This window comes from Mytilus edulis, chromosome 4 (assembly GCF_963676685.1).
Source record: "Mytilus edulis chromosome 4, xbMytEdul2.2, whole genome shotgun sequence".
Lineage (NCBI taxonomy): Eukaryota > Metazoa > Mollusca > Bivalvia > Mytilida > Mytilidae > Mytilus > Mytilus edulis.
Window position 1 is genome coordinate 59,505,940 of NC_092347.1, and position 11,062 is coordinate 59,517,001.

The 11,062-nt window shown below is 31.2% G+C and overlaps 1 protein-coding gene across 5 annotated transcripts in view; it reads left to right on the forward strand.

Moving 5' to 3' along the window:
* Nucleotides 1-1,832: 1,832 nt before the first annotated feature.
* LOC139520099 (leucine zipper putative tumor suppressor 2 homolog) overlaps nucleotides 1,833-11,062 on the forward strand; it is a 59,162-nt gene continuing 49,932 nt past the window's right edge. Inside the window, exons 1-2 of one of the 5 annotated variants that reach the window (XM_071312534.1) lie at nucleotides 1,833-1,959; nucleotides 3,359-3,397. The gene's annotated coding sequence lies outside the window, so the exon portion shown is untranslated. Of the gene's footprint in view, nucleotides 1,960-3,358; nucleotides 3,398-9,271; nucleotides 9,378-11,062 lie in introns of those variants that run through there. The other 4 variants (XM_071312533.1, XM_071312537.1, XM_071312536.1 and 1 more) reach the window with 4 other exon arrangements.

Here is an 11,062-nt window from a genome sequence, read left to right on the forward strand (position 1 = left end):
GAGGTGAACACTATCAGTACACTCAACAATAAACACCATGACCATTTACTTAGGGACGACATCAAAAGTTCAATGCAGGATAAAAAAAACTTAATTCATATAGTTTTTACACTGACACCCTACTCCCCCCCCCTCTTAACTTAATTTGGGAAACATTGATTGACCAATAAAGATATATATAAAATCGATGTCAATTAAACAAAACTTGCAGCAATTTTGACACCTTCATTGATTTTTTGATGTCCTCTCTTATACTGTTTCACCATCTTCAGTATATGGTATTAAAATAAGAAGATGAGGTATGATTGCCAATGAAACAACTTATCCACCAGAAACCAAATAACATCTAAGTTATCCACTGTAGGTCATTGTACAAAGTTAGCCACTGTAGGTCATTGTACAAAGTTAGCCACTGTAGGTCATTGTACAAAGTTAGCCACTGTAGGTCATTGTACAAAGTTATCCACCGTAGGTCATTGTACAAAGTTATCCACTGTAGGTCATTGTACAAAGTTAGCCACTGTAGGTCATTGTACAAAGTTAGCCACTGTAGGTCATTATACAAAGTTAGCCACTGTAGGTCATTGTACAAAGTTATCCACTGTAGGTCATTGTACAAAGTTAGCCACTGTAGGTCATTGTACAAAGGGTTCATCTTCCCTAGAATCCTGCACATCTCACTGGCGGATCTAGAAAATTTCATAAGTTGGGGCCCACTTGCTGCCTTATAGGGGATCCACTCCGTCATGCTTCAGTGATTCCCTATATAATCAACCAATTTTTTTCTCAATAGAGGAGGCCTGGGCCCTCTGCACCCCCTCCACCCTAAATCCGTCTCTGCATCTAAACAGGAATTTACCTCTTTTTTGTTGGCATGGCCTAAGTGGAATAAATGCTGTCAACATCCAACATTTACATATGATTTTAGATGTGGATATCATAAGTTCTAGTTTGATGAAGCTAGCCTTTCAGTTTCATTGAAAAGAATTGAATTTACTGTTTTCATCTCAAAATCAAAGTATGGCATTCATCAAAAAACAAAACGTCACACATGACTGTAAGCTAGCCTTTCAGTTTCATTGAAAAGAATTGATATAGTACAGTTTCACACTAGGCTTGTATTGCTGTTCTTCATCTCAAAATCAACATCATCATCATCATCATCATCATCAAAGTATGACATTCAACAAAAAACAAAACCTCACACATTACTAAATTCTAGATATCCCCTAGCATCTGTTTGAGATGCAATAATGCTATTTCTGTCATAGAAGAACACAAATGCCATGTAATATGTCTACACAAGCAGGATATTTTCTTTGGAAAAAAAATGTCAGATAGGTAACATGTTTACACTTAAAACAAAATATGCTCTTACATAATCATCATCAATTTATGTTTATATGTAAGCAAATAATTATACTAAATAAATGCAAATTTGAATTTTCACAATCTATGAGATCAAAACAAAAGGCAGGGAATGTAATATTTATAAAATGCAAGAAATCAAAAGACAGAGTGCACTATTTCTGTTTTAAAATGTGTACGAATTAATTACAACTTTGGATTCTGCCAAACCTTTCAGGCTAATATCTTTCAGTGATCATATGAAATGTGTTTTGTTACAAATGCATTTGATGTATGAAATAAAACATCTCAAGCGTTTTGGGTGTCCATATTGCATGAAACAGCTGTCTGCTAGCTTTTACTATTGAATCATTATTAATTTTATATTATATAACCAGCAGAGGATCTGAATTTAATATTTTCCCAAAACATTTTTACTTGGTTTCCATAGCAACCAATTAGAAAAACATACTAACTGACATTTTAGTTTTCAGTAATTATGTTACCAACACTTTAATGCTTTATAATAATCAGTTACAAGTTACAAAAACTCATTTAGCAATTTGGCTCTCGCAGGGATTTTTTATCAGTATGGCCTCTATTGTTTCGATGGTAAGAAATGCGATTACATAATTTTAGAGGATATCTTATCATATTTTCTTGAGATATATAAATATATGATGATAGATGTTGTTTATAAGTTATCTGACTTTTCGTTTTTACATGTTATAAAAATTGAAATATGTGATTTATGTAATGCATGCTAATATTGTAATTCTGAAAAATCACATTTCACATTTCACGAATGAGATATATTCTGAAAAGATATGGTAAACCAAAAAATGGGAAACTGAATTGTCTAATTTTTCCCTCTAAAAGTTTTTTTTGATATAAAGCAATTTTTAATCTTACCCTGTGATTTAAAAAAAAAATTTGGCTGAAAGCAAGTGGAATACTAGTATGCAGTTTTGAAATAGTTACGGTACCTTAGGAGTATTTATAATATCAAGTTTTGTCAAATAAATATACAATATTGTAGTGCCCCTCAATAGATTAATATAAGTAAGTAAAAGAAGATATGCTATATGCATCAATTTGACAGCAACACAACAAATTAGATTAAACCCATTTTTAAATGTCTGATCTTAAAAATTTTGACAAAAATGCTTATTTCTTCAAAAAATATTTTTAGAGAAGCCAGCATTTTTAAATATGTTTTATAAATAACGAAATGTCCTTTTTTTTATATGACTGTGTTTTGGGGTTACAAATTCAGTGTCAAATACCGAACAACTCAAATGGTACTCATATATGAAAATGAAATTATTTGGTAATTGTTTGTAGATTTGCTACATCTTACAGCTGGGACCAATACATCCATATTGGTCCCAGGTAAGAGGAGCATCCAGAAAAGAGGTTTCAATCCACCATTTTCTACATTTGAAAAGAAAATGCCTGTATCAAGTCAGGAATATGACATTTGTTGTCCATTCGTTTGATATGTTTTATCATTTGATTTTGCCATTTGATTAGGGACTTTCCGTTTTGAATTTTCCTCGGAGTTCAGTATTTTTGTGATTTTTACTTTTTTCCAAACATACAGTTTACCACCATAATACTTAAGAGATGCATTCTCATCTAAAGCTAATCTTAATTGAATAATGTTTAATTTGCCAAAAGATTATCTCCCTTGAACAGTAAAGTACATCTGACCACGGGACATGAAAGGGAAGTCATGTTTTCTTATCTTTCTATATCTGATAATCACTGTTGGTTCTTTTTAATCTTTATTAAAACCTGTGTAAACATTTACTTTGGTCAAATTGACAATGAAAAACAAAACAAATTGTTTTCTTTGTCAAAATTAAATGACTTAGTTGTTTTATGAAAACAAAGTAAATGGTTTGGTTATCAAGGTACATTTAAGTTCTATAGCCCAGTTGTATTGTTTTTTTAGTGTTAGATAGGTTGATTTTTTTCACACATTTATATATCTCATTCTGATTTTCAGCTTTAAAGGGAAGCTCTGTTTCTGGTAACTGATTAAAATGTAAGTAAAATTTAACTTATATTTCAAACTTTGCTCAACTTGGTATAGTTCAGTTTTACAGTACATTGTATTCCAAGGCTAGAAAATATTTTAGGTATCTATGATGGAATATTGGATCAAATAAGAGGATTAAACCTGTTTACAGTGAAGGTAAGATTCAAATTGACCCAAAATCAAATATATTTCAGATTTTATAACTATTTTAGATTTTAAAAAATAAATATTGAATGGATGTACTTTTAGAAAAGCAATACTGTTTTTGGTTTAAAAATAAACCTTATTCATGAGATATACAGCCTTTTCATATGAGTGCATGAATTCAATTAAATGACTAAAATATGCAAAACCTTTACTAAATGACTTGTTCATGCTTAGAAATGAAATAGAGTACAACCTCCAGCCAAAAACATATTTTTAAACAGTAAGTGTTTTTTGTGTTTATCTAATCACTGGGAGATATTATATTAGGCAACGCTTCTGTACTCTTATGTTGATTGAGTCAAAGTAAAATTACAGTTTAACCTATTTTTGCTTAAAATCTGATAAATCTCAGTGGCGGATCCAGAATTTTTCCTAAGGGGGGCCTGCTGACTGACCTAAGGGGGGACCCGCTCCAGTCATGCTTCAATGATTCCCTATATAATCAACCAAATTTTTCCCACGTAAGGGGGGGGGGGGAATGGGGGGGCCCTGGATCCGCCTATGAATTATCTCATTTATGATGTCACTGTAAAGAGGTTATACAGTAAAACATAATTGTGTTCACATTCATATTTTCTGAAAAGCCTTTCTGAAAAAATATGATCATTTATGATATCAGGCAAAGTATTTTTTGGTGAATTTACTGTAAATAAGTCCTAAAATGTACCTTGTCGTTAAAAGGATCAGTGAGTGTTTACCCACTTTGTTTTTATATAGCACCCTTTATTATACAAAAGTACATTATCTGTAAATACATATTTTCCATTGTTTTAACAATGTTTAAGAGAAACCTTTAAATTTAATTATTATTCACTGTCACAGAAATGAATTTCATAAAGTTTAAATGTACTGGTATCCTATTGCGTCGTCGTAGTATAGACATGTATTTTGAACACTAATACAGAAGTTTGGGTGAATAGTTGGATACTAATGTCCAGTAGCAAATATCACATGCTTATGTTGTATCAGCCCCTCCATGTTTTGTACTAACTAAACTAACTCACTAGGTAACATAATGCAAGAGCCATCAACCTACCCAAGTCTACCAATCTTCCTTCTTAACTCTTTAATGGTATGTGTTATTGCAAATCAGTAAATTACAAACTCTTGTACTGTGGATTCATTTATTTTTGTGGGTACCAATTTTCATTTTTTGAGGAAAAATTACATATTCATGGATATTTAATTTCATGGCTTGGGCATGGTCTACATTCATTCCTTGAGAAAATTTGTAATTCGCTGAACATTTAAATTCATGGTTCGCCTGTACCAACGAAATCCACAAAAATTGGTATGCAACGAATTAAGTATTTCACAGTAACTTTGACCAGGTCGACCAGGAATCAATCACATGATCTCTTGCCACTACCACAATGCAACTGGGTTAGTGGTTGTTGTTTGTTGGTTTGGTTCATAAGTGTTTCTTGCTTCTCATTTTTGATATAGATTAGACTGTTGGTTTTCCTGTTTGAATGGTTTTACACTAGTCATTTTTGGGGCGCTTTATAAGCTTGCTGTTCCGTGTGAGCCACGGCTCTGTGCAAACTTTGACCTATAATGGTTAAATTTTACAAATTAAATGTGAATTAAATGAAGAGTTGTTTAATGGCTCTCATACCAATTACCCTCATACCACATCTTCTTATATCCATAATTTTTTTTAAATGGTTATTACAGGATCAAATACATATAAGTCTTAAAATAAAAGCATTAAATTAATTTTTTTATAAATTCACCAGATCACTTTTGTAAGTGCCAGAGGGACACTTACACTAATTATTAATCAATTCAGTTGATACAAAATTTATTAGGATATTTAGTCAAAAAATGGGATCAATGTCACTGCATTTATTAAGTGGTAATTGAAATTAAAAAAAGTGCCACAAAAATTGCTATCTACCACAGTTGACATAGATATGTCAATATATATTTTGAAAGTGAAATTAACAAGCAATTATCAAAAAATTATTCTCAACACATGTTATCTTATTAAATTTGACTTTTATTTGATAGAATTATAAATTCATTTACATTAATTAATATTTATAGCCTTATAATTACACGTTTAAATCTCAACCTAACTCCTGGAGAGCTGCTAATCGGGTGTCAAGAATATCTCAATCTCTTCTCATCTATGGCGTGTACATTGGTATTACTTCTCGTAATTGATAAAGATTTGATAATATTCAACTTTTGAAATGTTCAAAGTCTTGTTTAGAATCATCTGTTTGGCCCTGCTCTGTGAAGTGGTTGCCAAATTTGACCATGAAGGCACTAGACTGTGAAATGTGGTGAAAGTTCTATTTAAAAATGCACAAAGGAGCTGTTTGTTTTGTAAACATTCGTCTCATATCTTAAAAACCTAATGTAATTGATAATTAATTCATCAAACACTTTAAAGATCTTTTAAACGTCAGGACCATTTGTTGAATTTGAAAGTTATACCAGGGACTATTATGAGACTATTGTAGTCCAGAAGTACACCTGCATGTACTGGAATAATTTGGTAACTGAATACTGGTAAATCTCATCTCTCCTTGGTCCAGGTTTGTGGTTGAACATTTACATAGTAAGTGAAGATAGATAAAACTGTTGATTATTATCATATGTATCAGAGCCAGCAAACATCTAGTGTATTTTATTAAGTGCACTTAAAATAACCCACAAAAATATTGTAATAATCAGCAGTGAGGTTTGGCAAACCATGGTGGCCTCGATGGTGGCTGCTCACAAACATGTGTAGCCTTTGCCACATTCTGTATTATAAGCCTGCTCCAAGTGAGAAATCTATATTTGTTTTACATTTATCATTTCCAGGCCTTTCATAGCTTGTGGCATGTGTTTTGCTCATTGTTGGAGGCTGTAGGGTCACCTATAGACTATAGTTACTAGTTTCTACTTCATTTGGTCTCTGGACATTGAAGAGTTGTCTTATTTGCAATCATACCACAGCTCTAAACAATGCGCAGCTTGTGAATATATATATTAAGTCCTTACAGTTTTTTTAGAGATTATAGTGCCTGCCATATGTACTGACTTAAAGATAATAGAAGCTATATAAGGATACCTTTTTCTTTTTTCAAATTACATTATCTACCATATTTTCCATATAATATTTTCATTTACTTTTACATAGTTTGATAAGGAAAATATGTTTAGCAGTTCTAAAACAAGGATGTCTTTTATAGATTAAAACTGTAGATTTTTGTTTAGGCAGCAACCATTTGATTTTCTGGGGGGGGGCTCATAATGGTTTTTTTTTCTGTACAAACTTTTTTTTTCGCCTATGGCGAAAAACAATCTATTTTTTTCGCGACAAGTCGAAAACAATTTTTTTCTGTCAATTTTAGCATTACATATAGTGGCAGCTGGGGTTGAAACAAACATTTTTTTTTTCTCAGAATCAAAAACAAATTATTTTTTTCTCCAAAAACTGGAAACAAACTTTTTTTTCCAAAAAAAAACCATAGCCCCCCCCCCCCCCCCCCCCCAGAAAATCAAATGGTTGCTGCGCCTTATATGATTTGTATCTCAATGAAGCAATTAATTTACTTAATTATCAATTTCCTCATCAGCTTTAATACTAAAAACTAATTAAATTTCTTCTGATAAATGTTTTTCATGGAAATTGCAGAAATCAATGAATTTCTCCATCAAATTCTTTCCTAACTTTTTTTGCATGCCCAACATCTTTTATAATGTTTTTTTTAAGGTCACCATCTGTCGGTCTATAAAACTGGATTTAGTGATTGCAACTTGAAAAAAAATTTGTGATCATTAAATCTGTAGATTTATTTGTTTATTTGTACAAGGACGTATATTAGAATATAAGTCCTTAAATTGATTTGTACCATAAATTTTTTTTTTTTTTAAAAGTGCAAAACAAGAAAGAAAATGTGTATGTAAAGACAAAGTAAAGTTTAGGTTTATTTGGAGACCAGCGATATTATTGTTTCTGTATTATTATTACTACATGTACCATGCTGCATTAGGACTTTCATGTTAAAATGCTGATGGAAATTTTTTTGTGACACATTTTTAGCACTATAATACTATAATAAGTCCCAGATTTCAGCCCTGAATTGTTTCCTATATTTTAACATTTGCATATTGACTACAGAAGATGTAATGAGGATTATTATGTGCCACTACTTTATCTCACAAATGAGGGGGGTTAACAAATATTTAATGTACAAAACATTATTTGATTTTATCATCACAATAAATGGTAACATGTAGAGGAAAATTTGCCAAAGTTGCCATGTTGTGACATCTTCTTGTCTTCTTGTGAACAGATCCCCCCCCCCCCCAAAAAAAAAAAAACCCACATGTTTTGGTATAAATTGTAGTTGAACAATCTTTTGGGGAATTATCTTTTTAAATATGTTATTACGTTAAAAAAAAAAGTTCTGAAAGCTGTATATTATTCCCTGGTGCGTAATGTTGAAACAGATATATTTATAGCCATGGCTATTATATCTTTGTATGGTTGAATATATGAATTATAACCTTTTTTACTATGTCCTCATAAAATTGGAATTGAATACACGTAGTGGCCAGATTGTTTATTCATAATTGGCAAGAAATAACTAATTTTAGTTATTTAAGCTAGACACAAGGATACTTTATTTGGAACAAAATAAACCTCCTTGCTAGAAAGAATATATGAAGTTGCTTAAAATACAATAAATTTGTTTTTTTCTAATAATTTTTTATGATGAAGTACCGTATTTATTAATGTGTCCAAAAATTTATGAATATTAAAAGTGTAATTTGAGAGCAAAATAAATTCAAATTGGCATTTAAAACACCTGATGAATTGTTCTGTAAAAAACAAATTGAAATAATTCGAGAGATTTGAAGAAAAAATTCAAAAGCGCTTATGTAGCAGTTTAAAAACTTTTGATAATAAATCATCATAATAACTATGAGATACCTTATCTGTAATAGGAAATAAATGGGCGCTAAATATTTATCATTTTTGCCATCATCCCTTTGGCTTTTAAAATTAAATTTGAAAAATTTCTTCCATTTATCTGATATATTGTGAAGAAAATGATTTGTTTTGACAAGGTTTTATATCATATGACCAAATCAACCCCAGGTGATAATTTTAAACTTTATTCACCCCATGATAACGGGTGTGTGGTAATGACATTTTCTGCTCAAGTTGATTGGTATTTTCCTTCTAGCCTTTCTCAGGTTTCTGTAATTCTTTAAAATCATAAGATTATTGCAATACTTAGTAAAAGAGAAAGAATTTGAAACCTAATTGTTCCCAATATAGACCCGTAAGACCTGAGTTTACAATGTAATTAAGTAAAAATAGTTAATCTACTCTAGACTTTTTTTATTCCCATGTACCATTTTTCTTGGAAAGAATAAAGTTATTTCTTCTTGTTGACCATGCATAGACCATCACTTAAACACAGAAAAATTAATACTATTTTTTCACAAAATTAGAAAGGAAAACCTTTCTTGATAATGGTAGATGGTCTTATTATAAAAGGGGTAATACTCTTTTTCTCTTTTTAATTTGTTAATATAGTTTGATGTATGGAGAGGGGTTAAATAGCCCCACTCCTGTCCAGGCCCTCTTTTGGAGCTCCAGATTACAAAGGCCATTTATACCACTCCTAACATTGTTGTGTTGGATCCCCTCCCCTTTCCTTTGTTCATCCTGGATCTGCTTATGAAACAATATTGTCTTCTATGATCTTCTATAGCACAGAAGATATCGAATTTAGTGTGATTGTCTTCCCTTGTCCATGAAGTGCAAGTAAATATATGTATTCCATAAAATTTAATGGATCTATAGTGATTTTATTTTCCATTGTTTGCCCTGAAAACACATTCTGATCGTCACAACCACCGAATCTCAATCATGCAATGACAATGTACTTGGAAAATTTTAAAACAACAGCTTTTAGATATATGTTGCCTTAGTCTGCTTAGAAGTAGATAATGACTTCCAATATCAGGACATAGTAGCTCAGAGAGTCATGTAAACATCATCTTTTGATATATATGCCCAAGTACAGTAAAAATAATTATGGTAATTATAATCCCAACTTTTTCAAATTGTTTAAAATCTTTGTGTTTTTTTTTCAAATCCTGGTAAAACAAAATGTATGGCAAGCCAAAGTGGACAAAAAGAGCTATTTTCTAATATTAGAAAATCATTTTCTAATATTAAAAAATCATTTTCTAATATTAAAAAATCATTTTCTAATATTAAAAAAGAAAAAGTCTATTTATTAATATTAAAAAATGATTTTCTAATATTAACAAGTGTGGACACAGATGAGTGTGGATAGTATGTATGGATGTTTGACAGTGTCTTATGACAAAATGAGTTCTATGTTTTTTCTATATGGTGTTATTAACTATGTTGCACGATGACAACCAATCTGAGCATTATGAGTGTTATTTATTAAATTTTTTATGCCCCCACCTACAATAGTAGATAGGCATTATGTTTTCTGGTTCGTTCGTTTGTCCCGCTTTAGGTTAAAGTTTTTGGTCAAGGTAGTTTTTGATGAAGCTGAAGTCCAATCAACTCGAAACTTAGTACACATGTTCATTATGATAAGATCTTTCTAATTTTAAAGCCAAATTAGACTTTTGACCCCAATTTCACGGTCCATTGAACATAGAAAATGGAAGTGGGAGTTTCAGGTTAAAGTTTTTGGTCAAAGTAGTTTTTGATGAAGCTGAATTCCAATCAACTTGAAACTTACTACACTTGTTGCATATGATATGATCTTTCTAATTTCAAAACTCATAACTGCTCCAAAAGTAATCTGATAGAATTTCAAGCATTTTAAGCCAATATTATCAACATCTACTAATGAGTCTTAATATGTCTACATATCTAAAAAGTCATAGTATTCAAAAGGTAATGCAAAATTATTCCTTTTCATTTTTTTTGTTATATGGATACACATTTGAGTGATACATGTACCAATACAATATTTGTTGTGGTATGAAAGTGCAGTAATTAGCATTTACTGTAACTATGTTAATTCACACAAATTGAAAAATAAACAAATGAATGGACCAGATGCTCCGCAGAGCCCAGCTTTATACGACTGCAGAGGTCGAAGCCTGAACAGTTGGGGCTAGTATTGACACAACATTCAAGCTGGAAACAGCTCTGAGTTTGAATTGTGATTAAATAGATGACACAGCTTAGGTTTCTGACACAGAATGAATGTGGTCTAATGAACTTAAATATTTGTTTTGCTTTTGTGTTAGGAGCAATTCACTATGCTGCTGAATATTAATCCTTTCAAACAAAAATATCTAAAGAAATTTTCTTTTTAATTTCTGAAATGAGAAACATTTAGAGGAGATAAACTTCAGTTAAGAGATCAGAAACTAAAAAAATGTATAATTTTTCCATTTGTAAAAGGGCATACCCTAGAAAGTGCTTGCAATCACTGAATGGTTATTAATGACTGC